The sequence below is a fragment of the Peromyscus eremicus genome, chromosome 9 (assembly GCF_949786415.1).
Source record: "Peromyscus eremicus chromosome 9, PerEre_H2_v1, whole genome shotgun sequence".
Lineage (NCBI taxonomy): Eukaryota > Metazoa > Chordata > Mammalia > Rodentia > Cricetidae > Peromyscus > Peromyscus eremicus.
The window spans coordinates 103,194,226-103,207,500 of NC_081425.1; the positions used below are offsets into that span (position 1 = coordinate 103,194,226).

Sequence of the window (13,275 nt, forward strand, 5' to 3'; positions counted from 1 at the left end):
TAAGTACAATAACTACAATATATACAGTCAAGAATTACATTAACAATGTCTAGTCCATTGACATTTGACAAATTCAGACAAAAAGTTTCATTATTTATCCTATTTTTGTGAGTCCATTTCAAAACTGTACATAATATACAAAATCCAATCCATTGTAAAGTATTTAAAACTAGTAGTTTCTTTATAAAAGTAGATTCATTAATCTACTTTTTATCTTATCATTTCTATATCTTCCCTTTTTTTCTTTTCAGAGTAGATTCAATAATTTACCCTTTTATCTTATAATTTCTATATCTTTTTTTCCAGGATAGATTCAATAATCTACCTCTTATCTACATCCTCTTTTTTCTTTTTTTAAAATAAGAACACTGAATCTAATCTCCTTTGTTTAGCTTTTTTCCCCTGACCATTAACAATTAACAACTTGTAACCAACCATCATAAGCAATAACAATATCCATAACTCAAATGACCAAAAACCACCCAGCCTACCTCTTGGGAATGTGGGAATTATGTTCTTAAAATTACTTCCTGCTGTCTAGGGGTGAAGGCATCTTTAGGGAATCCTGAAAAGAAAAGTTTTTGGGTTAATTGTCAAGTCCTGGGAGAGTTAGCTGTATAGTTTGTCCAGTCTCTGCATAATAGGAAAGTGCAGGGCTTGATTTAAGTCCTTGCTTGAGTAGTCTGGGAAACTGGATCATCTCAGCTAGCCATCTCGAAATTGTCCTGAGCAGTTTGTAGTCCGAAGCTGATCTTTGGGTGGTATTAATCAGCTTAACGGCTTTATCATAGTCTATGTGGAACCATCATTGTGGAATCCTGTCATCTTTTTGGAGATTTCAAAGTCACTGTTAGGCGTGGTCATGGTTCCCTGCAGAATTTTTTTTTCTTTTTGTTTCTTCTGTGGTTTGGAGCAGTATCAATTTTATCTGTGGCAGAATCGTGTCTCACAGCCGGTCCCAAGTTTGCAATACAACAGGTTCCATTCTTCTTCACCAAGATATTCTTTGATTTCAAATCTCTGTGAGCAATAGCTGGCTTTCCTTGGGTACCAACAATCTCCATGTGAAGATGGGCAAGACTGCTTGCTGTGGATAGAGCAAGTTTGATCATCCCTACCACTGTAACAGTGTATCTATTCAAGTAATCAAAGAGGGATCCATGCTCATGGTAATCTGACACCAGTCACAGCTGAGTCCATGTGCCATTGTCTTTGTTGTCTGCTGCTATAAATCCTGGGGTGTTTTCATGTGTATCACCACAATCTAATAAAGCTCTGCCTCTAGGAACCACGAATGTTCTTCCTTAGAAGAGAATATCTTCACAGCAACAACTTCTCCCTGCCACTTGCCTCGCCAAACTTCTCCAAACTGACCTTTGCCAATTCTTTCTTGTAACATGACGGTCCTGGCAATTGTTCACTGAACAAGCAGTGGTAAAGCCTTTGTCCCAGGTAGCAGCATCGCTGCCACCAACACTATGAGAAGCAGCCAGCAACATGGAGCAGCAGCTGCAATCTACATGGTTCCACTGCCACCATTTGTGGCCTGGCCCAGCCCCAGCCCCAGCTTCTCCTCAGCAAGCCTCCCAGGCTGGCCTCAAACTCGGGATTGTCCTGCCTCTGGTTCCTTCAGCAAATTCTACCAGTGTGTACTACCACAACCAGCTGCGTGCAGCTCAAGCCTGAGCTGGGGACTATAAGGCCACAGGCAAGTGGCTTTTTTGTGAATTTGTACCCCACAAGTTGGATGCCAAGTGTAACATGAACCTTAGATGATTTTATTAATAGAAAACCCAGAGCCGGGTATTGGGGTAAATGCTGAAAGATCAGAGAAATAGGAAAAGCCACAGCCAACCTCACCTTTATTTAATTTAATTTAATTTTTATTTATTTTTTAGACAAAAAGGGGGAAATGTGGTGATATTTTATCTATGTACCCTAATAAAGCTTATCTGAGGATCAGAGGAAAAAAACAGCCACTATAGTAAACATAGAAGTCAGGCAATGGTAGCACACACCTTTAATCCTAGCATTCAGGAGGAAGAGATCCACCCAGATCTCTGTGAGTTCAAGGCCACATTGGGAACAGAGCCAGGAATTGTGGCACATGCCTTTAATTCCAACGTTAGTTAACCATAAAGGTGTGGAGGTCTGTACAGACAGGAAGTGACAGTGCTGGGCAGAAAGAGGAAGTGATGTAGCTGGGTGGAGAGAGGAATTGAGATTGCAGAACAGAAAGGCATATGGGTATAGGTATACAGGAAGTGTGTCTTTGTCTTTGGAGACTGGGGTGTCAGTGAGGTGAGGTTAGCTTGTGGCTTTTCCTATTCCTCTGATCTCTCAGGTTCTCACCCCTATATCTGGCTCTGGGTCTTTTATTTAATAAGACTGTTTAGCAATTTGTCTACAGAGGGGAGTCAACAGGAGTTGAAGGGAGATAAAAGAGGGCACTGAGGGGTGAATGTGATCACAGCATGTGGTATACATGTCAAGTTGTCAAAATAAATAAATAAAATGTAAGTTAAAAGAAGGCCTCTGAAGAACAGCTTCGGCACTGAACCTAACTGCGTATGCTTTGCATCTCAGGTCAAGGGGACACTTCCCACTTCAGCTCCCTTCCATCGTGTGATTGGGTTGGGCTGCCATGTCCAGCTCCCCACCCCTGGCCACAGTGGGAAGGAAAAGGAAAAAAGGGGTAGATGCCATTCTGAGATGGATGTATTTGGGGCAAGGATACAATTGCCTTGAAGCAGCACCCAAAAGAATGAACCTTACCAAGCCCTGGCTTCCATCTGTTTTAGGGTGTCATGACACCACGGAAGAAAATCCCAAACTGCCCCACAGAGTCAGTCCCTATAAGCAACAACTCGTACTATGAAACTCCTCAGCAAAAAAAAAAAAAAATGAGAGATCTACTTGGCCATCCACCTATGGGCCCCACACAGGTGTCTCTTGTGGAACTCTGTCATTAGGGCATGTGGTCATTAACCCCTGAAACTCCCAGGAGCTCTAACTCTGAGCATGAGACCTATAGAAGATTGGTCCACTAGTGTTCTGTTGTGGATGGAGGGAGGGCTCACAAGGCCCCAGTCCTCTTCAGGTGTATAAGCTGTCACCAGCCACTAGAGGAAGGATCCTTTGGTGATGTAAAACACCTGTTCCTGTCAGTAGTCAAGTGTGCTCCTGTAGGTAACCCTAGTCAAACTCATTCCTTGCCCAAGCTAGATTTAAGTGGGTCTGATCTGGAATTAGCAGATGTTTGTTAGTTAAGAAAAGTTAAAAGTATCCTGTCTAATAAGACCTAAACAACCATCACACCAGGGCCTGACTGCTAGGTCTAACTACTTCTTAAAATCAGCTCTTAATATGCCTGTGTAGACAGCTTCTCTCCTGGCTTGTCCTCTGCAGCTGTACTACAATGTATCTACTACACTGTCAATGGTTCTGCCTTGGTGAATTCTGCCCAGGACCATGGCACTGGCCTATCACTGCTATCCCATATGATAAAAGCCATCGCAATTCCCTACTGAATTCCAAAGGCAAAAGACAATTTGCCAGCCCTGAGTAGTTGCAGGAATGACAGCATGTAGTTAAAAGTGATGTGCACCACATGCAGTAGCAGCACATCAAAGCCATGGGAAAGTTGATTAAAGCTACATTGTGGGGTGAACCCCAGTTTCTGATTTAATACCTTTGAGGTAGGAGAGAGAGACAAGATTGCCAATTCTAATATATTCCCACATGGTAAGGCTGGTGTGGGCCACACTCCAAAAACACTGCTCTGTACTCGTATTATACAGCCATGCAAATAGTCCCGCATATAGATACACACACACACACACACACACACACACACACACACACACACACTCAGAAGGGGGTGGAGGGACTGATACACAAAGACATAAACACACACATACACAATATTTGCATGTCTAATATTTGCATAGTCCCATATGATGGCGCTGGTGTGGGGCTGTGTTTGGAGAACACTGCTCTCTTCCTATATTATTCATACAGGCACATATACACACAGGCACAGACAAACATAAACAAACAGACAGATACACTAAGTCAAGAACACATAGACATACAGAAAGAAAAGAAGTGTTGCTTTTTTCCCCCCTGGCAATTTTCAGGCCAGTTTTATAGGAAACAGGTCCTCATAGCTCCTTTACTGATTTTTTTTCTAGTGCAGTAGAAAGCAATCCATTGGACAGATTGCCGTTCAATAGCACACTTGTATCTTCTGTTTTTATTGATCTTGAGTATAGTGTATCTTTAGGGAAAGGTCAGTCAGGTTGCTTGCTGACCATGAACTGCGGTTACGATTGTTAACCAATCATTGATTTCCACCATAGCTGTTGTTTTATGACTCAACTAATTAACTAAACACGCCCCATGGCCTTCTGAACAGCAGTTCACTTGATGAACCTTAATGTGCACAGCAGGAGAGCAAAGGAATAGATTTATTAGCACTAAGAAACTTTGCCTTGTCCTTGGAGACAAGGAGACTTAGACATGTTCAGGTATCAGGTGCTCAGGTCTTAGTATGTTGTACTAAACGAAGTGCTTTTCAGAAATTAAAATTTAAGTCTTAATATAAAAACACATTTCTAGTTACATATTTTTTCAAAAGTGTAGTATGTAAACTTTTGTCCTATATTTCCTCTGTTTTGAGGATTATTTTATCTTTCTTCAAAAACTCACCCCCTATGAGACCTTTATTTATTATTTTCTTTAAAGATTTGCTTCTTTTAAATTATGTGTATGTGTGTGGAGACCCGAGGCATTGCATCTCCCGGAGTTGGAATTACAGGCAGCTGTGAACCACTGGACATGGGTGAGAATTGCAGGCCTATAGAAGAAAGCATTGCATCAGTTTCCCAGAGAGAACCTTGTGGCTAGTGAGGATGGTACTTCCCTGGTCCCTCTTGTTTCACATCCTAGTTAGACCCCTATGTGAACAGAGCTGATCTGTATAAACCATGAGTTGCAACAAGGATGTGTGTGCCACAGCCTTGATGCCATGGTGGAGAGAAGTGGACTCCCCATTGAAAGGCAGAGTGAGATGCTGAGTTCCACATGACTGTAGACAAGACCAAGTCTTTCTATGAGTTCCTAAAGGAAAATGTGGTGATATTTTATTTGTGATCCAACAAAGCTTGCCTGAAGATCAGAGTGCAGAGCTAAGCCACTAGTTAGCCACAGAGGCCAGGCAGTGGCGGCACACACCTTTGATCCCAGCCCTAGGGAGTGGAGACAGGAAGTGATATGGCTGGGTGGAGAAAGGAATGTAAGGAGGGAGGAGGCAGGAGCTCAGCTCCCTTTTCAGGCTGAGGATTCCTAGAGGTAAGGAGTCTTTCTAGGGGCTGGCTGCTCTGCTTCTCTGATCTTCCAGTTTTCGCCTTGACATCTGACTCCAGGTTTTTATTATTAAGACCAATTAGGATTCATGCTACAAGATAATGTCAAGACGACTCCACAAAGTGCTCTCCCACCTGAGTGTCAGTCTGTGATTGCAGACACTCCTATTTCAAGCTGTTGTCTTTGTAGTGGGCAGTGATGGACCACTTACAAAGTACCGAATCAACCCATGAAGGCTGAATGACAGGTCTAGGTGGTGATACAATTCAAAGACTCGCAAGCCATTATAAATAGCTAATTTCAACTTTTGGGACATTATCTTACTGAAATCAGAACAAAGACCAATACAGATCTAGAACAAGACAAAGAACTCGGCATTCCTTCCTTCCTTAGATGCCTCTGTTAAAGATGGTCTTGTGTCATCTGTGGACTGATGATCTTCACTGTGCAGCAAGGCTTCCCTTGTGTTTGTTCATGAGACTCTTCCATAGTGTGCTGTTGGTGTGGTCACAGATGACAGTTTGTGTATTGTCAGCTGTGTTCCCTAGGAATTGGGCTTGAGAGGGTATGCATTAGCATGCAAAAAGTTTATTGGTGAATGCCCTTGAGACCAAAAACTCTGGAGTGGAAGGTGAGGGAGGGGAAGGAAAGGCAGGAAGCAGGTTGAGCACAAGAGAAAGCAGAACTGTGGTGTAGCCTAAACAGGCTGTGTGGCAGGCCCAAGAGTCGGGATAGGAGTCCAGACTAGAGGTGAGGGAAACCATCATCTTGTGGCCCTGTTCACTGAAGTGGCTGTCCCACAAAAGGCACAGTCCTTGCACAAAGTGTGTTTCTAGCAAATTCAGGGAAAGGACAGAAAGTTGAGACTGGCCATCTTCCAGCCCTCCCAGCAGATAGGAGAAATCTTAGGGTAGGTGACTGTGCCTCTGTCTTATTCCTGGAACTTTTTGACAACCACCAGGCTCAAGCCCTGAGAGTACGCTGCGGATGTTAGTGTAGTAGAATCCGCTGAACGAGAATAAAAGGCCCGGCCTAGTGAATTATCTGCAGAAGTCTACTGATCTACATGTACTTGTCTTTATGTTCTGTACATTCAGCTACTGAAATACCTTAATCTCACTGCCGTTCTTCTAAAGTAATATCCTGACAAAATAATTAGACTTCTGCTAAATGAAGAAAATTGCCAGGCTTTTTGACTAGTTTCCTTTTGCTTTATTTATTTGTTTGTTTTTAGATAAGATTTTGCTATGTACCCTAGGGTGGCTTGGAACATGTAATCCTCCTGTCTCATCCTCAGATCGCTGGGAGGCAGGCATGGCTACTATGCCCAGCTATGCTTCAATAATTTATGACTAGCTCTACATTAGAATTGAATATAAAGGCCTAGGGATATTCATTGGTGGAACCCTTGCCTAGCATCCGTGGAGTGTTGGGTGCAGTTCCCAGCACCATATGATATGTGCATATAGAGCATGGTGGTGCACATATATAATCCCAGCACTCACACTTGGGAAGTCCAGGAAGGGGCATTATCCTTAGATGCACAAATAGTTCAAAGCCAGACTGTGTGTTTTAGTTTAATTTCTGTTGCTGTGATAAAATACATCTGACAGAAAGCAACTTGGGGAGAAGGGATTTATTTTAGCCTAGAATTCCAAATTACCATCCATGGTAAATTGGAAGGGGAAGTTAAAGTGACAGGAACTTGAAACAGCTGGTCCACATCACACCCACAGTTAAGAGCATGAAGAAGTAAATGTGTGCATGCTTATTGCTCAAAGCACTTTCTCTACACTTGCACAATTCAGGGCTCAGCCTATAAAGTTGTGCTGCCCCATTGACAGTGGGCCTTCTCACTTTAATTAGCACAATGAAGAAAATTCCCTCACAGACATGCCCACAAGCCAACCTGATCTAAGCAATACCTCACTGAGACTCTCTTCCCAGGTGATTCGAGGTTGGGTCAAGTTGACAGTTTAACCAGCACACTGGACTATGTGAGACCCCATTAAAAAGAAAAAAGAAGGAATTTAATATGAAAAGCAGTCAGGCATCTTAAAAATCTAGTTGGATTTCAAGGGAGCTTGACTAGTCAAAATAATCTAGAAAAGAAATACAAAATTGAGAGACTCAAATTCCTGGTTTTGAAAACTTAGTGCAGTTACAGTAGGTCATTTGGAGCTCAGATGGCCACCGATGTTATAGAACAGGAAGTGCAGGACAGGAGCCCCACATCAAAGGAGAAATAGTTTTGATGGTTGATGGGGTACCAAGACCATTCAATGGAGGAAGGAGTGGGCTTTGTAACAATGACAGGGACACATCTCCCACTGAGACACAGAATTAACTTGGCCTGTACCAAGGAGAAAGGCGAGAGGAGATGCTCCCTGGGATGACACTGGGTTTGGTAATGGTTTCCTGGGCTTGTCAAAGAATCACAGGCCACAGAAGGGATTCACATATGTCTGAATCCTCCAAGAGCTTCCTCTGTGGAATCCTTGTCTGCCTTCTCACCACTTGGAGATTTGTGCTTACTAAGTTCCTGAGAGCATCTTACCTGTTCTGTCCTGGAAGGAAACGTTCCTGTTTGAGGCAGGTTGTCTGTCAGAGAAACCGTTCAGATAGCATGGTGGGTGAGCTTAGAAGCAGCAAGAACATTCATTTTAGTGATTGCTTCCTCAACCAGTGTGCTCTGAAATTCCTCAATTATAGTTGAGATGGAGTTAGAAAATAATCCATGCTGTGCTCCATTAGTGAGGGAGCTATGAGTTCTTAGCTTTCAACATATATTCCCTAATATAAATGATTACTACTAACACATTTTTCTTACCTTTTAGCATTTCTGCAGACTGTGTTAAAAATATAAACATTGTGTGATTTCTTCTTAATATTTTATCATTTTCTAGTTCCCAATCTTGATTTTTCTATTAAAAATCTTCTATTTTGCATTAGAAAAAAAAGGTCCTCTTTGAATTTGAAACATTTTTAATTTGCTAAATTTTAGCAGTAATTTTTATACTAATGAAATTTTCACTAAAACACAGTTACTGGAAATATAATTACTATAATTGTGTTTCTATAATGTTTATTTCTAATCATTAAAATAAATGGATTTGGTTGTTACATAGCACTTAATGGCATAAGTACTTTTTGATTTCCTGTTGCATCTTAACTAGTGAAGGCACAAAGGGCAGAGGTATAAACAGCAACCTAAAGTGTCAAATTTAGCCACTGAGGGGAGCAGATCTCCATAGCAGCCCCAGTTTCTTGAGATGTTGCTACATTGTTAGACTAACGGTGTGTTCTTACTTTTTAATTAACTAACTGATTAGTTCTGTGTCACTGGAGGACTTCATACATGTGCTAGCCACTGGGAAACATTCACCACCCCAGTCTTTTAACATTTGATTTTGAAATAGGGTCTCATTCTGTTGCCAAGGCTGGTCTTGAACTCTATGCCCAAGGCTGGCCTTGAAGTTCAGCCTTGGATTTTCCTGCTTCAGCATCCCAAGTGGCAGGGATTATGTGCTGGTACCATAAAAACCGGAATGATTTTTCAAAACGTATTCTTACCTTTTAAGTTGACATGAGCACTCAATTTTAACCACCGGACAGTAAAGCAGCTTATTTTTATCAGCTGGGAAACTATCAGTATATTCTTATTTGTCTGGAAGGAGAGGGGTTACTGTTGTGTGTATGTGCAAGCTTTGAAATCATGATACAAATTGATTAATTGTGACAAAACTTCTCCTGATAAAGATCTTAAAGACATAAATGGCTGCCAATTGAAAGTGTACAAGCTAAAAACCCTCAAAAAGTGTCCCTGAAAAGAGAAGGGAATTACTGAATGCAAGTGACTTCTGGGAAAGGTTTTCCACAGAGAGCATGCTTGTGTATAAAAATCTGTGTTTAGAATATGTAATTTTTATAAAGAAATCCTTTCTTCTTTTTCCAATGTTAAAAAGTTCTTGGTTCAGATGGTGTATTATCTTACACATAATACATACACAAATATGATTTAGTGGTATTATATACTAAGTAATAAACTTCATATTGGAATGTGTACATAGCATTGAAATTGTATAGTTTTCTTCAAGCAGTATGTAACTTTTCACTGTGTAATGAATGCAAAAAAATGTTAGTACATTTCTCTGAGCAGGGTTATTCCTCAAGTAATGTTTCTGCTCATTAAAATATTTTGTTATTTCTTAAATAGTATAGTATATACCACATGTAATTGTGCATGTATTCATATGCTGTGTACATGATTTTTATATTAATGTTAAAAATTAGCATTAATGATATTGGGATCCTGCTCTCACTCTTCCGGGTCTAACATCTTACATCATCGGGGGGCGCGGGCGCACTGGGTACCACCAATGTGGTCATGCAACCTCTGCCTTAAAAAGCCGCACACGGACCCCCACCCTCTCTCTCTGTGCTCCTCTTTCTGTTTCCTCTCTGCTTGGCTCCCACCATCTTTCTGTCTCTCCAGGCCTGGTTTCTTTCTAATAAAGCTCTTTCTAACTCTGGTAGTCACAGCCATGGCTTGTAATTTTTCGTGCCTGCCGACCCGCCAGCACTGTACATCCTTTCATTGGTGCCTGGACTCGGATCTCTGATAGGAAGTTCTCTTCATACCCAGAATCCAGGGCTGAGTGTTGTGGCAACTCTATACGGAGGGCCTGCGACCCACCCACCGCCAGGGCTGCAACCACAGTATAGTCGGGACTGTGCTGGTTGCTGCCCCCAGCGGCTCCTGTCCCCCCAACCCCCACCGAGTCCTCCACTGCATGTGGCTCTACAGCCTGACCTATATTCCTCGTGCGCCGGACCCCCTGGGAGTGGCCCTCTGGCTGCTCTGACAAGGACACATTTTCTCTCCTGAGGAGGAGGTCAACGCTGTTGGACCACCTGGTGGTCCACGTGCTATGTGGTCCTCTGGCTGCTCTGGCAAGGACACATTTTCTCTCCTGAGGAGGAGGTCAACGCTGTTGGACCACCTGGTGGTCCACGTGCTATGTGGTCCTCTGGCTGCTCTGGCAAGGACACATTTTCTCTCCTGAGGAGGAGGTCAACGCTGTTGGACCACCTGGTGGTCCACGTGCTATGTACACTCCCAGCCCTTTCCCTCTCTTGATGAAGACAGGAATAACTTGTGCTGATTCATAGATCCTTCTCCTTGCCTCAGGGATGCCTGGGATTGGAGTCTGATCCCAGTTTGTTTTTTTAATTTTTTATTTTTCTCTCGGCTGCAGCCATGGGACAAAGGGGCAGATACTAGTAAATTTGGCGGATACCAGTAAATCTGGTGGCATAACAACTTTGTGGGAACTTCTGCCAGTGAACAGGCAAATAAAAAGTTACTTTATACCCAAGCTTTCTCCTAAAGCTCTGAACCCTTCTCCCTCTCCATTTCTGAAGTTTTCTCTGCCATGTGCAACCACTGCTGTCTATCTGACTTCTGCTTTCCGCTTTCCGACAGTGGGTGGGCTTTAGCTCACCTCACCTTAACTCCTGAAGGACTGGGAGGGCTCTCTACTGTTGTGTGGGTTGCTTCTACTGACTCTTACCCTAACTCACCTTAACTCCTCCCATTCATTCTCAAGCTGCCTGTGAGAGGCACAGATGGGTCTGGAAGCAGGCTAAGATCCATGCAAGTAAGTTCACAATAGTCAGGATGGCTCTTGAGCGGGAGATCAGTTTATAGCCTGCCTTCAGGCAAGTCTTCCAAAAGCTGTCCTCAAGCCAGCAAACATCAAAGAAAAAAAAAAATCAAGACACAGAGTAAAATCTGTCTCTTGTTCCCCAGACCTCCCTGACTAAAACTTAATCATCTGGAGAGCAAGGCTCCTGACCCCACAGGCAAAAGTATCATCTGTGGCATTCAAGGTGTGCCAGGGAAGAGATAAAAAAAAACCCGGGGACAAAATTGCCAAATGCTGGCACACCCTGGCTCCCAAAAGCTGTTGGTTCCCCATTTTAAGTGAGGAAAAAAGCCATGGGCTAGTGAATTCCCTGCCAGGCCATCAGTAGCCTTGTTAAAAGTGCCACCTAGAAAGACAATTGGTGAGCTGACTGCCCCCAGGCACCAAGATGGCATGGAAACATCAAGCTAAGACCTCCAGCAGACCTAGGCTTGGCTACAGACTTGCAGGAAACCCAGAACGCAGCAGAGAAGTGATCTATTTCTTTCCTTCTAGACACCAGAGCCATTGACCTGGTCCTGGGAGTTTTAGGATGTCACCTCTCCTTGTTTTCCTATTGTTGGGGTAGGGAGGACCTCACCAGATTTAGTTGCACTTTCAGGATTACTTAATGGTAAAAGATTTCCAGCTAAGATAGGAGCTTTCATTTCATTGCTCCCTTCCATGTGCCTCACTCTAGACCCACCTGCCTGTGCTTACAGGGCCCTGATCTTTGCCTTGTCCCTAATTCCAAAGAAATAAGTTCTCATGCATCACAAGCTTTTCTCTTCCCAGTTCCCTGTTCTAACTCACTGCTCAGCTAATGGTACAAGACCACCACAGAACAGGAGTCCAGAGATCATAAAGTAAGAAACTGTAACAGCTAAAAGGTATTTAAACCCCCAGACTCAAAAGTGTCTGGGCTCTACAAAAACAGACTTTAATCTGTGCTCTATAAAAACAGACTTTAATATAACCATCTATTACTGTTAAATGCTTTTAACGATTGATCACCTGTCTCCTGGATGATAAACTATTAAAGGAAACAGGTACCTTAAACAATCTGTCTCTGATAAAGCTTAACATGTTCCAATCTCTCTGTCTCTCTCATTAACACTAACCAATACAAGCAGAGTACTAAACACCACAAATGGTCACTAATCTTCTCATGGCTGCTTCTTAACATGTTCAAATTTTTTCCCAAGCTTCAGAAACCAGCTTAAACCTATCTGGACATATCGGATCTACTTCAGGCCTTTCCTGTCTCATCAGCATCCTGTCAGACACAAAAGTGGCCAGGGTGCCAAGCTAAGAGGAATGGACGGCTCCAGAACAGCAGGACAACCTTATCTACCATCCCAAGACACCTGTCTACCTTGGAAGACCCCCTTCCCCATTCCCCCTAAGAGCCAACCAATGCCCAAGTCAGCTGGAAGCAGTTTTTCCAGGAGAAACAATGTCCATATTCCTATTTACTTACTTTTTATAATAAGCAAAATTCTGGAATGTTAGGAGCCTGCTCTCCCTCTTCTGGGTCTAACATCTTACATCATCGGGGGTGCAGGCGACTGTGTACCACCATGTGGTCATGCAATCTCTGCCTTAAAAAGCCGCACACGGACCCCCACCCTCTCTCTCTGTGCTCCTCTTTCTGTTTCCTCTCTGCTCTGCTCCCGCCATCTTTCCTCTCTCCAGGCCTGGTTTCTTTCTAATAAAGCTCTTTCTAACTCGGGTAGTCATAGCCGTGGCTCGTAACTTTTCCACCATGCCTGCCGACTCACCAGCACCATTCATCCTTTCAAATGGTTTTAAAAATCCACCTTAAGACATAACTCAATAAGTATTTGATTTATGACTAGACTTGGTGGTACAGACCTGTAATCCCAGATACCACAGGTGCTAAGGTCTGAGGATCACAAATTCAAGTTCAACTGCAAGTTCAAGAGCAGTCTGAGCTATGTAGTGAGACTCATAACAAAAAAGGAAAGGAAAGAGGACTCGGTGTTAGTGTGCTTACCTACTGTGAGGCCCCATGTTCAACCTTCTGTACTGGGAGAAGGCACAGACTTCCTCTACAGGAGTTATATTAAAATACCATGCATTGAATATGCAGAAAAATCAGCATTTGCCTTAAAGTACAAGGTAGGTGGTGTCAGCAAGGTGGCTAAGTGAGTGAGGTGTGTGCTGCCAAGCTAGATGGCTTGAGTTTGACCCCAAGCAC

At 42.9% G+C, this 13,275-nt stretch overlaps 1 pseudogene; it reads right to left on the reverse strand.

Moving 5' to 3' along the window:
- Window positions 1–902: 902 nt before the first annotated feature.
- LOC131919096 (TGF-beta receptor type-1-like) lies at window positions 903–12,848 on the reverse strand (annotated as a pseudogene).
- Between the last annotated feature and the right edge of the window lie 427 nt (window positions 12,849–13,275).